The sequence below is a fragment of the Chrysemys picta genome, chromosome 4, assembly GCF_011386835.1.
Source record: "Chrysemys picta bellii isolate R12L10 chromosome 4, ASM1138683v2, whole genome shotgun sequence".
NCBI lineage: Eukaryota > Metazoa > Chordata > Testudines > Emydidae > Chrysemys > Chrysemys picta.
This window is the reverse complement of record NC_088794.1, coordinates 16,445,870-16,463,478: the sequence shown is the minus strand read 5'-3', so window position 1 is coordinate 16,463,478 and position 17,609 is coordinate 16,445,870. Positions and strand designations below refer to the sequence as shown.

Sequence of the window (17,609 nt, the reverse complement as noted above, 5' to 3'; positions counted from 1 at the left end):
AAATGTCCCAACTATCAATCACCCATGATTCGATGACCATCGCTGTACAATACTGCCCAGATTTCAAGAGGCCTCAGCTCCTATTGAAGCACCTAATTGAAGTGGTCAGATTTTCAAGTGTTCAGCCGCCCTCAGGAGCTCCCATTGTCCTCAATGGTGTGTGAGCAGGGGAATTCTCCACTGTTTTCAATAGGAGCTGCTGGATGCGGAGCTCTTTTGAAAGCCTGGAAACGTAGGGTTTCCTTTCCATAGGGAATGCTCCACTTTTTCTTTCTAATCTCTCCCACGATTCCCTGACCCAAACTGCCCCATGCCAATAGCCCAGGGCTCCTGAGCAAACACATCAGCATGTGGCATTTTGCATTCAAATTCTGTGATCTCTCGGTTTTGCCTTTGTGTTTTCCACAGGAGTTTTTTTTTTTGGTCTCAGGGAGGCATGTATGGGGGAAATGACATGGTCTTCTCTCAGTATTTTTGCCACCCAGGGATTTAAAAATGCTACAAACAGAACAGATCTCATGTTATTTTGACCTCAAGATGGCATTTAAAAAAGCCTCTTGGAAAAAAAGTACTAGAAAAGCACAAATTCTTGACACACAAACAGAATTACAAGAACTCGTGTACATTCCTACTGGGGTACCAATGTGGTAAGAAAATTCATCAGGAAGAGCTAAGAGAAAGCGAGATGCACACACTCACAAGGCAGGCAGCCAGGAACTCCAGGGGTCTAGGCCGTTTGCTGTGCCTGACTCCCTCGGTGGCCTCTGGAGGATCACTTAACCTCTCCCCCTCAGTTTCCTCATCTCTAAGATGGGAATAACAACACTTTTTCTCACAGAAGGGGTGAGAGGACTGATTAGCTTCCTTGGTACTTCAGATGAAGGCATAAACATGCAGCTGGCTCTGAAAGGACAGGAGAATCGGTCCTGATTGGTAGCCACAAGTGTCTCTCTTGTACCCTGAAGTAGAAGGATCAATGCTCCTTGAAACTGGTTTACCCTAGTTGTGCCAGTTTGAACTTTGCTGAACTACCTGCCTCAAATGGAGGAAGTAAAGATGAGTTAAAAGGAGGACATATTTCAGCTTCAAACATCTCAGAGGCACTAATATCAGTGTGCGCGCGCTGGTGATGGTGTTGGGGCGGGTGTGAAGGAAAGGCAGGGTGAGCTGAGTTTTAAAATTATGAAGAAGACCTTGGCAATGTCCTTTTTAATTACATTAGTGCTAATCAAGTTCCATTGCCATGGTTCACCTGCCCATTTGGAGGCAATGCATTGCCAACTACACAGCAGAAGCAGGAGCTTTGGCTGGAGCTTCGCTCTCCGGTGGACCAGTGAGAAAGGAGAACGGTACATAGGAGTCAGAGGACACATGTTCTGGAGTAACATGGTGCCCATTTTAAGGAGCACTAACAGGGAGGTTAGGCAAAAATGGGGTTTAGTGACTGGCCTTGGGCCACTGTAGGGTGACCAGACAGCAAGTGTGAAAAATCGGGACAGGGGGTGGGGCGTAATAGGAGCCTACATAAGAAAAAGACCCCAAAATCGGGAACGTCCCTATAAAATCGCCAAAAGAACAGGAGTACTTGTGGCACCTTAGAGATTAACAAATTTATTTGAGCATAAGATTTTGTGGGCTACAGCCCACTTCTTCGGATGCAACATAAAATCGGGACATCTGGTCACCCTATGCCATTGTGAGTGCTGAGTGAAGTGCATGGGAAGTGAGCCAAAAACAGGGATGGTGAAAAGTTACATAGGAATTGCCATAGTGGGTCAAACCAAGGCTCAATCTAGTCCAGTATATTGTATCCAACAGGCCAGTACCTGATGCTTCAGAGGAAGGTGAAATAGGCAGCTATGGGATAACCTGTCCCCGATGAAAGTTTCCTTCTAACTCCCATTAGTTAGAAGTTGGCTTGTGCTTTATAGCAGGAGGGATTCTATTCATTCCCAAACTCTTGGTTACATTCTAATCCTTACTCCTAGAACTCTGAATATTCCTGTTTCGCAGCTAAATGTCCAATCCCTTTTTAAATCCTGCCAAGCTCTTGCTCTCAATGATAGTGAGTTAGGATAAGTTAATGTGATGTTTAAAAAAAAGTCTTCCCTCTCTTGGGTATTTGCCAGGTAGCTGCCACTCCCGTGCTATAGCACCAAAATTACAGCGAGCCATGTGCATTTGGAGAGGTCCAAGTTGAACTCCTTGCTGGTGGCACTGAACAATCTTTGGCTGCAGGGTAACTTTTCAGTATCGGTGAAAGCGGGATAAGGTTTACGGAGGGTTGGGAAGCAGGACTGAATATTTCAGCCAGTTGAGGTTGACGTATGGCCCTGGTGGGTCACCACACCATCTTTGTCGTTCCGCCTCAGTTGCAAAGGGGCACAACTTGGTTTTCTTTGTCCGATTTCACACTAAGTTTTTGGGGTTCATCTGAACCCAAAGTAGAATCAGGAAAATATCAGTGCCACATGAGCCAAAAACAAAGATTTAATTGGGATTGGTCCTGCTTTGAGTAGGGGGTTGGACTAGATGACCTCCTGAGGTCTCTTCCAACCCTAATCTTCTATGATTCTATGAAAGACGGTCTCCTGTGAGCCTAAACTGCCAATCCTCACAGAGCATTGCCCCACAACTACCTGCGAGCCAGCCCACTCTCAGCACTCTCCCTTCCGTCTCTCAAACAGCTACAAATGTCAGTCCCGGCGCTCTTTAAAATATGCTTATTTTGAGATAGCCCCTAAATGCCATAGCCAGAGAAGGAGAGCTGGGGGTGGTAGTAAGGACATTCTTGATTCCTTGATGCAAAACACAAACAAAGCCAAATGGACTTGGCAGCTTTCTACCCTGGGGCGCTCTCACAGCCCTTACCCCCACTCCCTGCTGCCTGGGTCCCTGGCATAGTCATTCCTCCAGAGCCTTGGTGACAGCAGTGTGGGAAATCCATTTAACCCTTCCCTGCTTCCCAGAAACTCATTTAAATGCTCATCGGGCCATTTGAGAAGATGTGTCTTCAGGGAGCCAGAGAAAGAAAGAACTCAATATATTTTCTCCTCTGGAAAGCTTTCCGACTTGCCTGCCTGCTCTCATTATAACCACTAGGCCCATCACGAAAAATTTGGGACCCTGGTACATGTGTGCTGGGGCCTCCCTCCTTCCCACTTCAAGACAGTTAAAGGCTTTGGGTCCCCTCTGAACTCGTTCAATTGGCCCCTTTTCTCCCCTCTCATCAGCTCTGATACCCACTTCATTGGAGATGGAGCAGCCTGGGCAGGGCTGGCTCTAGGTTTTTTGCCGCCCCAAGCAAAAAAAATTTTGGCTGCCCCCCACCCCAGCCCTGGGTTCCCCCCGCACCCCCACTGCCCCAGCCCTGGACTCTACCCTCCCCCACCCAAGCCCCCTGCCACTCCAGCTCTGGGTTCCCCCCCACCAGTGCCCTCCCCCCCACCCGCACCCCCCTGCTGCGGGCTCTAACCCCCCCCCCAGGGCCAGTGCAAGGAAGTTTCGTGCCCTAGGCAAAACTTCCACCTTGCCCCGCCCCGCCTGACCTGTGGCAGCTCCCCGCCACCCCCCTCCGCCCTGAGGCACCCCCCCCCCCGCGGCAGCTGCCCCCCCCGGGGAGCCGTGTGGCAGCTCCCCACCCCAGCTCACCTCTGCTACGCCCCCTCCCCGAGCACGCCGCCCCCGCCGGCAATGACAATAATTGCATGGAGCGGCCGCTGCACTGGGAGAGGGAGTCTGAGCCGCACATGTCAGCGCGCCGCCGGCAGCCCAGCCCAGGAATACTGTAAAAAAAAATTTGGAGGCACTGCTTTTTGGTGCCCCCAAATCTTGGCGCCATAGGCAACCGCCTAGTTTGCCTTAATGGTAGCACCGGCCCTGCATTTACCACCCCACACTGGAACCCATATAGGGTATCATAAAGCAGTTACAATTCATACTCTTTGTTGACCACATCCTGAAAGAAATCTTTCCCAAACCCTCTCTTCTGGCTTTCAAACCACGCCTCAACCTTGCCAACTTCATCATCAGAAGCAAACTCCCCACAGACCAGAACCCACCAATTCAAAGCTGCACCGATCCCTGCTCTAACAGATGCAAAACCTGCAGATAAATCTCCATTCCTACAACGATCAGTACCCCCCACAATACATTTTTCAAGATCCATGGGTTTTACACATGCCTATCACAACATGTGGTGAACCTCATCCAGTGCACTAAATACCCCAATAATAACTAAATGGGTGGAATGAGACAATCACTACGCTCTTGAATGAACTCACACAGGAAATGTCTAAAAGACAAAAACACCATCTCGCCCACGGGCGAACACTTTTCACAAACCAATCGCTGCATATGTGACCTCTCAGTCCTCATCCTCAAAGGAAATCTGCACAACACCTTCAAAAGACAAGCCTGAGGGAGCTTAAATTCATAACTTTGTTAGATACTAAAAATCAAGGACTCAATAAAGATAGTGGATTATTGCTCATTACAACAATCTATAACCCACTAACCCTCTTTTGTCCTACCACTGCAGAGGTGTTAACTGCCTCCTTCACCTTGAATGGTCTCTTAGAACATGTGAACTCCTTATGCTGAACTATCTGTTCCACCTTATATTTAGCTCTGACACTCTGAGGATCTTTCTCAGACCTGAAGAACAGTTCCGCCCCCGCCAGCAATGACAATAATTGCATGGAGCGGCCGCTGCGCTGGTAGAGGGAGTCTGAGCCGCACGTGTCAGTGCGCCGCCGGCAGCCCAGCCCAGGAATGCTGTAAAAAAAAAAAAAAATTGGGGGCACCGCTTTTTGGTGCCCCCAAATCTTGGTGCCCTAGGCAACCGCCTAGTTTGCCTTAAAGGTAGCACCAGCCCTGCACACACACCCCCACCTGCACCCCCTGCCGCCCCAACCCTGGGCTCTCTCCCCCACCTGTACCCTCCTACTGCCCCAGCCCTGAGTCACTGGTAACTCGCTGCCAGGGCGGGTCATCAGCAACCCGCTTATGACCCTCAGCCCAGGGTCCCTCCAGCCGGGACTCCTGCCTCCAGGACCGGCCAGCAATTGAGAGGGCAGACCCCGGGGGACTGCCCTGGCAAGGGGCTGAGGAGCAGGGGCAGGGCAGCCTCAGAGGGAGCGGCCGGCGGGGAACGGAGCCCTGGAGAGCGGGATGTGGGCCCCGCACAGCAGCGCCCCGGGCACCTGTCCCCTCTATGGCCCCGCTGCTGCTCCTGGCCACCCTGCTGCAGCCCCTGGGCGGCTTGGGCTGCTTCGTCCAGCCTGGCCATGGGGCAGCCCCCAGCCCAAGTGTCCCGTGCTCCATGTGTCGGAGCCTGCCGGATGGCCCACCCGGGCCCGGTGGCACGAACCACAGCAGCCCCAGGGCGCCCCCCGCGCACGACGCGCTGCTGCTGGACCCCAGTCTCGAGACCAGCTTTGACCACCCGCTGCGGCTCTTCCACCTGGACTTCGGTGTCAGCTTGGGGGCCGGGACAGCGTCTACCTGGGTGAGCGCCCGCAGGGCCGCCCCCACCCCAAAAAATAGGATGGCCCGAATGCCGCCCTGCAAATGTGCCGCCCCAAGCACCTGCTTGCTTTGCTGGTGTATAGAGCTGGCCCTGAGCCTGGGTTACCTTGAACTGTGACTTGCTAACCATAACTTACCGCGAAACATGCTCATTATCACAACTCTACATCCTGTTCTGCTCCAATCCCTTTTCATGCATCTCAATGCACTAATTAATTAAAAGTAAGGCTCCAACTTCTTCTGGCTGCCAAGAATAGCAAAGCTAGGCTACTTTGGGATTGCATGCAGGCACAGTTTGTGTTACAGTAGGACCCATGCTAATAGCTCCGGGGCTTTATTTGTTGGGGTCTTGACTTGAGAGTGCCCTTTCTACCTAAGGGATGGGTGATTATTGGGCAAGACTGGAGAGTCCATGGTTAGAAAGATATTTCCTAGGTCCATTCCATACTGTAGACAGAGCAATCCCAGGCAGACAATATGATGCCAGCCAAATTCCTGCCCCCTTGATATCCATGGGTGAGAAATTAAGTGCCCAGTTTCTAGGAGCTTGCAGTTATGCAAATACTCCTGTCAAGCAATAAACCTCCCTATCTGCAATCTAGCGTCTCTGCTGGGACACAAAGAGCTACATTCCCAATGGTGATGGATGGATCTCAAAAGGGTTGGGTCAGCAAAGCCTCCAGTATTCAGACCTGCATCCAAAATGGGGTAATTGCATTGGAAAGACTATTCTAGCAGATGATTTTCATCTGTTCAGCAAGCATCTGCAGGTTCCTTTGGCTTCCCCACATGCGGATATGAATGACTTCTAAAGTGCTACAGAGTGTGTATGTGGGCTATAATTAAGAGTAAATTGAACAGATAAGGTCATCATCTGTAGGACAGAGTCATATAAGGGTAGGGTCCAATATACATTTCATTCTGAAAGGCCTACTTTATCCCCACCAATAGAACAAGTTAAATCAACCAAACTGAATAAACTATCAAATACCAAGGAGAAACATCATATTTAAAGTTTGCCTTTCCCCTGACTGAGTCGAATCATAGAATCATGGGACTGGAAGGGACCTAGAGAGGTCATCTAGTCCAGTCCCCTGCGCTGTAACCTGAGTAATCTGATCAGTTATCACTATTCTTTACTAGAGTGGAGTATTAGCCTGCATGGCAAATGAGTACAAGCAGCATTATGCACTGTGAATTCAGACATTCAACAGGTCAACAAAAATGCATGTGTAACCACAAAGTCTTGAGTTACACAAATACAAATATCTTATGTTTCTAGAGCATCTTTAATCCAAAATGATGCCAAAGCACTTCACAGATGAGATGCATGATGAATTGCTTCAGGCAGCACTGAACAGCCACAATCACCGCAGAACACAACCAGCTGTTTAACAGCTTACAGAAACACTCCACAAGGTTAGGATAGGATGTGAAGAATACCATCATATCCAGTTGAAACTGCAAGGGTCGGAGACAGTATGTTAACTTAGGTATGGTATACAAAATGTAACTGTCTGAATTAAATTCTGGCCAAGTCACCAGGACAAAACGCCCTACTATTGAGAAAAATCTCATGGGATCTATACTAACCAAGATTTCAGTTTTATATCTCTTCCAAAAATCTTTATGCACCTTGAGTAGTACAACACCCACTACCAATGTACAGTGACAAGGGTTCAGAGAGACACATGCTATCTGTTGGATCACCAATAGCATCTTTGCTTTTTCCTTGGAGATCTCCCATCCAAGTACCTGTGACCCTACTTAGCTTGTGAGACCACAGGCAGTGGTGCCATGGGCTGCAAGTCATCACGTGAGTCTCTTTTTTCTTGGGGTAGGTATAAACAACATGATAGCAAAATTATATGCCTACTTTTCTCTGTCTACAGTGCCTCAACATTTATTTATTCTTGATCCCAAACACGGCCCTTCACTGATGTATTACATATACTATGATACACTACCTCTTGGGATGGAATACAATATTGATTTGTACTGGCGAGCCATGCAGCTACCCTGGTCATTCCATTTATCCTGCTGTGTGCAAACTGGGGACGCAGCAAGGGGCAGAGCCCCAAAGGAGGAATATGAAAAACGCAGGATGGGGGAAACAGATGGATGCAAGGAGAGCTGAAAGATAGATTGCGAAACCAAAAACTGCCTTCGTCTTTCTCCTACCTTATTCTCTCATTCCCTTTCTTTCTCTCCCTCATAGAATATCAGGTTGGAAGGGACCTCAGGAGATCATCTAGTCCAACCCCCTGCTCAAAGCAGGACCAATCCCCAGACAGATTTTTTTACCCCAGTTCCCTAAATGGCCCCCTCAAGGATTAAACTCACAACCCTGGGTTTAGCAGGCCAATGCTCAAACCACTGAGCTATCCCTCCCCCCTCACATGTCTGTGCCCCAGAAAGCCAGCAGAACACTACTGTGAAGCCTATCCCTGGGCCCGGTCCTATGCTCCTTACTCAGGAAACTCATTCAATTTCAGGCCCTATGTCAATATCCATGTTAGAGGCGGTCCCTCTCAATATAGAAAGTATCATTTTCACATCAGTCTTACCATCTACTAGGCAAACTGCATTAGCGGAGCGCTGAGGATGCCATTTTCCATCAGGAAAAAGACAACTAGCACAGCGGCACTTAGCTTGGGGCCCTATTAATAGCGATCCTAATTATATGGCTGCAAATTTAATTCATAGCAATGATTAGCGTCAAAATCAAAGGCATCACGCATCAATATTGATGGAATTGTATAAGGCCCATAAACACAGAACAAGCAAGCAGACACATTCGCCCCCTGCAGTTGCTGGCTGTTAACTGTTGCATTAATGTCTTTTCTAATTTTGCTTGATGGAAATTGCTTTATTCCAGGAATCCAGCCTTGTGAATGGTTACATCCTTAGTACAAACCTCCCACCTCCAAGAAGTAGGGGTCTTTTGAAAAAGAACCTTGGACTATCGAGTTGCTTGGAAAATAGAGTCCCAAGTACCCATGCTTTATCCAATAGGTCTTGGCCTCATCAGCACATTTGCTTTGTATGCACTTAAAGAAAGCTCATGAGGAACAATGGTTCTCAAAAAAGAGAAGACTGCTGGAGACCATCCATGGGATAAAGGGCTAGCCCTTGTGCATTGTGGGAAGCATTGTGGGGGGGAGGGAGGATTGGAGAGAAGGAATTCCAAGCTAAAAAGAGCGATGCATCAAGCATTAAATGGCATAAATTTAACTGCCAGACCCTCTCTACAGAGACTAGCCATGTAGCAATGCATGCAGAGGTTCGAAGAAGAAGAAGGCGGCTAGTTTAATTAGCCTTGTGTTAAATTCTAGAAGTTGGGCACCAACTTTAAATAACATCTATTTTTCCTGAATCATGGAGTAGGGCTTTGTCACCTTCCCCCATCATCCCAGTATTAAGGGAGGCAGACAGTTTTATGTGCATTTTATTGCTCATGGAAGCAGCCAGACTGACAGTCATGTTCATCGTACCCCTCCAGTTCCACAGCACAGGCATGAACACAGCCCATGAGAGAGACAAGTTCCACCTGCACCAAACTCCCCCAATGTGCTTTGTCTCAACCCTAACTTTGAGGACCCCTAAGAGTGGCCACAGGGGGAGTTCAGTTTTCAGAATCCATTCACAGTCCTTGATCACACTGCTGGGAATGGCAACACAGAAGCCAGCTAGTGCCACTTGGGGTGGCAGTTCTGTGATGTGAACCCACTACCCTACTGAGAACGAGACTGAGCCTACCACAATTCATTTCACCTAGACCGCCAGCCAGAGCCATGTGTAGGAAACTTACCTGGTTTGAATTCAAGACTTCACTCTAGAGGTGAGAGGCTCTGAGTCCTCAAACCCCTGAGCCATCTACTCCTCCCCACACACCTCCTCTCTTAGAGCCACAGAAAGTTTTTCCTTCACAGACCTCTTGCTAAGTTCATGAAACGCCCAGGGGTGAATGTATCACAGAGCAAAAGGCCTATGAGGTCCACTCTAAAAAAGATCCCTTTATTCGAATGAAGCCTACTATATCACACAGGATAGGGCGTGGAAAGCACAGAGATATGGTAAGAAAGCACTGGGGCTGACTAGTGTAATTTGAAACTCAGATACAGCAGGATTAAATTAGTTAGGCTCGAATTGTGCCCAGTCCATTAAATATTTGTTCCCATGACTCACGCCTGCGAGGGGAGCTTTTAAAGCTGACCTCTGCTTGTGTGTTGCTTGCAAACCCAATCAGACAACTCGCTGCCACTTGGAATGTTAGCAAAGCATTATTTCCAGACATCAAGACCTTCCACCTATGTACAGTATGCTTGGCAAAGCCATTCCTCGTGTTAAAACCTCTTGGCATCATGCCACTTAAAAATAAAGCAGCAGACTTGCTGGAATTCAAGGCTTGATTATAAAGAGAGAGAGAGAAAATATACACACCCACACAGGTTCCCCTCCCCACTCTCCCATCCTATGCAGGGAATTAACCCTGAGACAGCTACACTATCTGGGTACGTCTACACTACCCGGATTGGCGGGTAGTAATTGATTGATCCCCGATCGACTCCAGAACTCCACCATGGCGAGAGGCGGAAGCAGAGTCGACGGGGGAGCGGCAGCCATCGATCCCGCGCCGCGAGGATGCGAAGTAAGTGATTCTAAGTCAATCTAAGATACACAACTTCAGCTACGAGAATAGTGTAGCTGAAGTCGACGTATCTAGGGCTAAGTTCACACTACCCGCCTGATTCGGCGGGTAGAGATCGATCTTCTGGGATCGATTTATCGCGTCTCATCTGGATGCGATAAATCAATCCCAGAAGCGCTCCCCCGTCGACTGTGAAACTCCTGCTCTCCGAGAGGAGGAAGCGCTGCCGACGGGGGAGCTTGCCTGCGCCGCATGGACCCGCAGTAAGTAAACTTAGTTCGATCTAGGAAACGTCGACTTCAGCTACGCTATTCTCGTAGCTGAAGTTGCGTTTCCTACATCGATCCCCCGCCCCAGTGTGGACCAAGCCTTAGATCGATTCTCCCCCCCCTCCCCCCAGTGTAGACCAGGCCTTAGGGCAGTGCATTACATCTACAGGAACAACTCCCACTGAAATCAGGGGGAAGCGGTGTGGTTTAGAAAAATGATTATCAACCCTACCTACACCCCAGCCTATGTTACCGTAATGCAAAGATTCAGGGACTCACCCCCGCATCTCACCATAAAGAAAGGGAGAGTCGTCACGATCCCTCTGGATCGGTTTGTGTCGTCCCCCCCAAGCAGAGAACCCCTGGTCTGAAAGTTAGAGTAGGGGACAGAGTCAGGAGACCGAGGTTCTACACCCAGTTCCACCACAAGGCACTTCTGTGATCTTGGGCACATCACTTATGGCCTAACTTTCTGAGATGCTGAGCACCCACATCTACTGAAGTCAATGGGAGCTGCAAGTGATCAGCACCTCCGAAATCCAGGCTATTATCCTCTCTCTGTCTTAGTTTCACCCTGCGTAAAATTGAGATAATATTGACCTACTTGCCAGGGGGCCTGTGGAGCATCACTATACAATCAAAGTGCTTTGAGATCCTTAACTGGAACGTGCTGTGTCATATGAACAAATGTCAATGGCTCTGTTTTGACCAGCACAACATACCTTTCACTCAGTTACCAACAATCACGTCTCTTCCCTAACCCCCGGCTTCAGAAACAACACCCTTCTCGCTCGGCATGGATAAAGCTGGATCAACACTCCCCCACGTGTCCAGCATTCACTAGACTTGTCACAACGCCCCCCCACCCCCCCCTCCGGCTGGATGGAAACTGTAAATAAACCACCCAGGCTGCCCAGTGCTGGCCTTCCCCAAGCTTCCCAAAGCCCAGCTTGCTGGACCCTGTGGGGATCATAAAGCAACAGAACAAACAGCAAGGGAAATGAGCCAATCTCATTACAGGGGACGCAGCATTAAGCTCTCTGTTTCAGAGACCAGAAAACCCAAACCCTCCTCTCTCTTTTAATAGTGGCAGCTTAATGGGAGGAATGAGAGAAGATGTTTAAAATATAACATATGAATCACCAGGGACACAGAGAAGAGCGGGTAGGGGTAGGAGTGTGTTGTAGCAGTCATTAAAGATTAATTATATATGGAGTCTGAAAGGTCCAACCCAGTACAGAGAGGAAAAATTTACACTTGGGGGAAAAGAGCTGAGCTGACCCAGCGAACTCTTCTCCTTAGTACTGGGGACGCTGAACGTGCCTGGTTGGGAAGAGTTAAATCCGCTCAGCTCGGTGATCTGATCTTACACAACACAGTAGCTGCTAGTAAGAAAGGTTTGCAGCCGTACTGGGTGATTTACAGCAGAGCAGCCATAAAGAGGAGTATAATGTGATTGCGACCGTAAGCATTTCCTGGGGTTTGGGGATCTCAGACCTTGTAATAGTCTCCTTTGGGAGAGATATGCAGAGAGATACACAGACAGACTCTCCTCAGGAATTTCACAGGAACCAGCTAGCTGATTAGCTAATGGGAAGTAGGACATCACCGAAAGAATGTGGCTTTTTTTTTTCCAGTGATGAATTCTCTCAGGGGAAGCATGATAAATTTAGAAAATTTCATAGCTGGCTCTCTGACTCCTCCCCTCCAGGGAAATTCCAAAACAAAACAAAAAAACCCTCCAAAAGGACTGGATTGAGACCACTAGCTCATTTCTACTTTAAACCACCCAATAACTCTCAGAAGGCAGAGGCTTTCCGTCACCACTGGTCTCAGCGGATATGCAGAGTGATGACTTGGCAATAAAGACTATGTGGCACTTTTCATCTGTAGATCTTACAGTGCTTTACAAAGGTGGGCAAAGCATTACTATCCCTGTTTTACAGATGGGTACACTGAGGCACAGAGGAGTTAATAGCCTGCTTTTCAGTGGTGCTGAGCACTCTCAGCTCCCATTGATTTCAGGCCCTTAGCGTCTCACCCACAGTCACAGAACGAGTCAGTGTGAAAACTCCCAGGCAGATCTTCAATGCCCTAAGTCAATGCCCTCTCTGATGGGCCATACTGCATTCTCCAGAGGAAAACTGGCAATGATCTAGACATAGCATCAAGCAACAGGTGCTGCTAGCAGAAAGGGCAACGCTAAAAAGAAACAGTTATTGGAAGGGGGACCGTAGGTCGGTCATGACCTTTGAATTCCCTCCCTAGCCTCAGTGAGCAACATTCTTTGATAATTAGAAGACTTGTTTCAGAGTAGCAGCCGTGTTAGTTTGTATCCGTAAAAAGAACAGGAGTACTTGTGGCACCTTAGAGACTAACAAATTTATTAGAGCATAAGCTTTCGTGGACTACAGCCCACAAGACTACAGCTCACGCAACTTCAGCTACGTGAATAACGTACTTAGATCTACTTACCGCAGTGTCTTCACTGCGGTAAGTCGATGTCTGACACTCTCCCGTCGACTCCGCCTGCGCTACCTTCGGGCTGTAGTCCACGAAAGCTTATGCTCTAATAAATTTGTTAGTCTCTAAGGTGCCACAAGTACTCCTGTTCTTTTTAGAAGACTTGGTCACCTTACTATCACAGTCCACTTATTTCACAGCTCCGGCTTAGGCTACTTGGCTTCTCTCTCTGCTCCTAGTTACATTTTGCTGGCCTCTACTCCGTAGGTGTGGCCGGAAGCTCCACCGGACATAGCTGTGTCCGAAACCTGGAAAGCCAAAGAGCTCTCTTCTTCTGCGCCTGTCAGTGTGTGAGAAAGCAGCTCCCAGCTTCTCAACCAGGGCTCTTGCCAAAGAACCGGACAGATATCTACCCCCCCCCCTCCTTTTTCCTTGGGTTGCTTTTTCTCTTGGCAGATCTGTGTTAAACTCCCAGAACTTGATGGAGTGAAGCATTTCCCATTAAGATTCCAGGGTTTCCTAATGGGCTGTGCACAGTCCTTAGATGGCAAAGTAATCAGCACCTGGATTCTGTCTACTGCAGCCAAGATATCACCAGAGGCACTATGCTTCTCTCCTAGCCCACCATTTTCATGTCCTTTGTGCAATAAGCCACACCAAAGGGGTAAGCCCAGGTCCTTTAGACTTCAGCAGTGTTACACATTTAGGCCTGGTCTACACTGGGCAGGGGAAGGGGAGAAATAGATCTAAGTTACGCAACTTCAGCTACGTGAATAACGTAGCTGAAGTCGACGTACTTAGATCTACTTACCGCAGTGTCTTCACTGCGGTAAGTCGACGTCTGACACTCTCCCGTCGACTCCGCCTGCACCTCTTGCCCTGGTGGAGTACTGGAATCGATGGGAGAGTGCTTGGCGGTCAATTTATTACGTCTAGACTAGACACGATAAATTGACCCCCGCTGGATCGATTGCTGTCTGTCGATCCAGCGGGTCACGTAGACAAGCCCTTAGTTAGAACTCTACAACTTCAGTAACTCAGCTTGAGGTTATGGGGCTATTACAGGCAGGGCCGGCTTTAAGCCGATTCGGCCGATTCCCCGGAATGGGGCCCCACGCCTAAGAGGGGCTGCCGGCGGAGTGGGGGAAAAAAAAAAAAAAGCAGCCGCATCCTGCTTCTCCCCCCTCCCTCCAGCGCTTGCGCCGCCACACAGCTGATCAGCGCAAGCCTGGGAGGGAGGGGTGAGGAGGAGGAATGCGGTGTGCTTGGGGAAGAGGCGGGGCCAGGGCGGGGATTTGGGGAGGGATCCAATGGGGGCAGGGAGGGGGCAGGACTGGGGGGGCAGGGCGGGGATTTGGGGAGAGATCCAATGGGGCAGGGAGGGGGCAGAGTAGGGGAGGGGCTGGGACGGAGTTGGGGCGAGGGGGGGCACGAGACAATTCACGTCCCAGCGTGGGGCCCCGCACCTGCTAAAGCCGGCCCTGATTACAGGAGTGGGTGGGCGAGGTTCTGTGGCCTACAATATGCAGGAGGTCAGACTAGATGATCATGATGGTCCCAACTGGCCTTAAAGTCTGCAAATCTATGAACAGAGGGAGCCCACTGGTGGTAAGCCACATGGGGATAAAAGGACAAGGAACTTAAGCAACAGTTTCTGTAAAGGGAACTCTGTGGTTGCAGCAAGCGCATTGGGCTGCAAAGTCCAAGACAAGTGCAGAGCAGAGATTCTAGGTGAGTGTCAGGAACTCAGGCCACACCATCCTTTTACCACCTCCTGTTGGCTCCATCATGGAACTGCACTGGAGAGGTTGTCAAAGGGTGTTCAAGGAGAGGATAGGAAGCCATGCTTTCAGGCTTCTGCCCAGTGAACAAAAGAAATGATAAAATACGGGTAGGGAAAAATGTCAGAGCTAGTGATGGGGGAACGTATCCATGCAGTGTCCCCCATCAGAACTGGCTTTGAGTTCAGGAGAGAGTTGCTGCCTACTTCCCATGCATAGGAGGCTTAACATTAGGGGTTCTTGGGTCATATATTGCTGAAGGTGTCCTGCTTGGGTAGTTTGCAAGATATGGAGAGGCTATGTTCCAACCCTTGCCTAGTGAGAACGGGGATGCGTAATAACTCCATTGAATGGAAACAGGAGGCACAGGTCTAAACAACCTGAGACAGTGCTGAGAAACGTTAAATAAAGATGCTCGGCAGATGCCATGAAAGGTTTGGACCAAACTCACAATTCTCTGTTTGCCATTGTCCTGAGCAACAGGTAAATCTTGAAACTCCCTCTTGCCCCCAGCCACTTCCCACTAATGGAGCAAAACCGATAAACAGGGATAGATTTATTCCGCATCAAAAGGGAAGTTGTTTAAAAGGTCTCCACTGTATAAATGGCATGAGGGATTAAACCATGCCGGAAAGAACGCTCCTTCTGTAATCCTACATAATTAATGGGATGTGATCCTGCTCAATACATTAAATTCCCAACATGCAGGCACAAGCTGTTTGCTTTAACTGACTTTAAACGAGGCCCTCCCCCACCCACCAAACATGGTAAACAATATGCACAGTACACACATGCCATCCTTTACCTGGCTGGCGGGGAACTAAACAACATATGTGTTTGCAACGTGGTGTCTGAGGGGCCTGTTCTATTGATCCTGCCATACAGCTGCTGCCACAGAACTAGCGGGAGCTCTGTGAGAGAATCACTGGGTCTGAGCTGGGGTGTAGTGGAATAGAAGCTTGGTACAGTGGTGCCCCAAATGGATGACATCAAGAGTTGCCTTTGCATCTTGTCAGCAGCCAAGGCTACAATCAAGGTACTGCTGTTCAGCACTTACACAGCGACGAACAAATATTAACGAATTGATGCCATTAAAAAAAATGCAGACGTCCAACCATAGTATGTGCTTGCCCGTGTATCTTCCTGGATAGGGAAGGGAGACTCTCCCTGCTGTTTACGGACACCAGAAATAATCTCCCACCCCGCCCTGCCTCTTTCCCTGGTGCTACATTAGACCTCACTCCAAAAGCAGTTTCTGCCTTCAGTTGACCTGAAAAATCTGTCAGTCATGCTGAGCATCTGACTTGAGGTTGGATTCGGATAAACAATCTCTGATTTTGCACCCAAAAATAAACTTCACAGCACAAAATCAGGCCCACAGATTTAAAGGCTGTGTTGAGGTCATGTAAGGCTACCAATAAGTGGATAAACCCTGCTGTGATGCCTTCCAGTCACTCCCGCCTGGCATTGCTTAGGCAAATGATGAGCTGTGACTTCTGTGTTTCTGTTCAGTTCTGCTCATTTTGTTACCTCAATCTTTCTTCCTTCCCCCACCTGTTCTTTCCTCCTGTATGTCATATTGACTCAGCTCGCTAGGGCAAGGACTGTCTTACATATCTGTACATCACCTAGCCCCATGGGGCCTTAATCCATGACTGGGGCTCTTCCGGCTAGTGAAATATAAATAAAAACAAACAACAACGTAACAGCAGAACATTGTATTTTTACCTTCTAATATATTTGAGTGAGTGGTGATATTCACTAGCCCTGCGTTATCAGGGGATAAAACAATTGTGCGGCGGAGGACTGAAGTGGCATCTGATTGCGGGCCAACAAAATACCAGACTAGGAGTTAGGAGGAGAAAGATCCCTGTTATACATCCAAAACGCTTTTTGTGTTTTTAAAGCACTGACATCTGAGGCCAGGTCTGTACTATCAATTTACATCGCTATCACTATGCCACTCAGGGATGTGAAAAATCCACACTGAAATCCAGTGATACTGACCTAACCCCAAGGTAGACAGCGCTCGGTCCACAGGAGGGCTTCTCCCGTAGACATAGCTATCGCCTCTCACACAGGTGGATTAAGTACGCCGAGGGGCAAAGCTCTCTCCACGCAGTGGAGTCTTCACTGAAGTGCTACAGCTGCGCCACTGCAGCATTTTAAGTGTAGACCTGCCCTGAACAAAAGCACCGGTACCAATCCAGGCATCATTCAACAGGAAGAACTGGATTAACGCATTTTATCAGCATTGTATCAGGCTTAGTCTGGGCTTTACAACCTGATCTTCAAAAGGAGTGTTTGAGAAGAGGAAAAAGGCCAGTTCAATCACAGAATCATAAGTTTACCACAGCAAGGCCTCCTGCTCCTTTGAGGGAGAAGGAAGACTGGGTATTTCTTTGCTTTGGGCAACTAGCCCTGCTTTTGTGATGCAAACAGGAAAGAATTTTATCTTGCACAGCAGATCAATCACCCAGAGGTCTATGGGAAGGGTGGGAAGTGAGAGGCAAGGCTAAGGCACAGAGAAGCAATATGACTTTGCCCTGAGGCTTAGTTTCCCAAAGGCAGCCAAGTTAACCCATTCATATCTCTTCAAGACCCATAAATCCGCAATTTTATCACCACCAAAGCAGGGCACGCAAGAGGAGCAGAGCTATGAGAGTAACTGATTTTTTTTGGTCTTTCAGCCATACCAAAAAAGAAAATAATACTGTAATTACGAAGCACAGTCTGGTGTTGAACAGAGTATTTAATTTAATCTTTGGGCTTCTTGAAACTTAAAAAAAAATTAATAAGCCAACGTAAATTTTGAAATGAGGAGGGCCCTCAAATCAAAAACTTGAAACTTTTTGGTTTCAGATTTTTTTTTTTAAACCAAAACAATTTGGCAAATCTGACCTGAATTTGCAAAAG

At 48.5% G+C, this 17,609-nt stretch overlaps 1 protein-coding gene across 7 annotated transcripts in view; it reads right to left on the bottom strand.

Moving 5' to 3' along the window:
* PLXNA2 (plexin A2) overlaps positions 1 to 17,609 on the bottom strand; it is a 328,426-nt gene that overhangs the window by 261,483 nt on the left and 49,334 nt on the right. The gene's annotated exons all lie outside the window — the stretch shown is intronic.